Here is a 698-nt window from a genome sequence, read left to right as displayed (position 1 = left end):
CGCCGCAGATATTGTGGTCGGTGCCTTTGGTGGCTCTCCAAACAACTGTCAGCAGCAGGGTCGGTCCTTTGTAATCCGCCAACCAGTCAAGCAGCTCCCAATCCGTACAAGCGACCCCGAACCACCTGTTGATCCTTGACCACGTGTGTCTATTCCTCCGCCTGGCGTCTTTCTCTCATCGCACACTACGGAGAAACGTCCCCGAGCGTCCCCGTAGGTTGAGCCGACCTGTAAGAAATTGTCCTCATGGCAGCACCACACACCTCCACTGAGGGGTCTCCCGCCACACTTATAACGTGCCTCAGAATAACCGCAGACGTCTGGTCCGAGAGCTACCGATCCAACCCACACAAATAGTTCAATAGAGAAAAAACCAAAATGATTGCCTAAGTAGTCAGTGAGGTGAGCGCCACAATGTCTGCGACGGCCTAGAATACGGTGGTTCGAGTCCCACTCCTGCCGGAAATGTCCGAGCGAACCACCAGTGGACGAAAATTGTAAAAAATTCGAGAACGTCTTTGCCAAGCGCAACCGTGGATCGGACACATGGCTTCAAGATCTTCAGTCTTGCGTTCGCCCAATTCATTTCAGTCGGGTCCAAGATTCGCGATATTGCGGTCGCGGTTTCGAGCTCTGCCAGCGTTTTGTCTTCCGGTCTCACTATGTTTGTTTCGGCCCCCCTGGTTCACCTCTCGAGG

The sequence above is a fragment of the Gregarina niphandrodes genome (assembly GCF_000223845.1).
Source record: "Gregarina niphandrodes unplaced genomic scaffold scaffold00105, whole genome shotgun sequence".
Classification (NCBI taxonomy): domain Eukaryota; phylum Apicomplexa; class Conoidasida; order Eugregarinorida; family Gregarinidae; genus Gregarina; species Gregarina niphandrodes.
Note: the sequence above shows the minus strand (reverse complement) of the source record.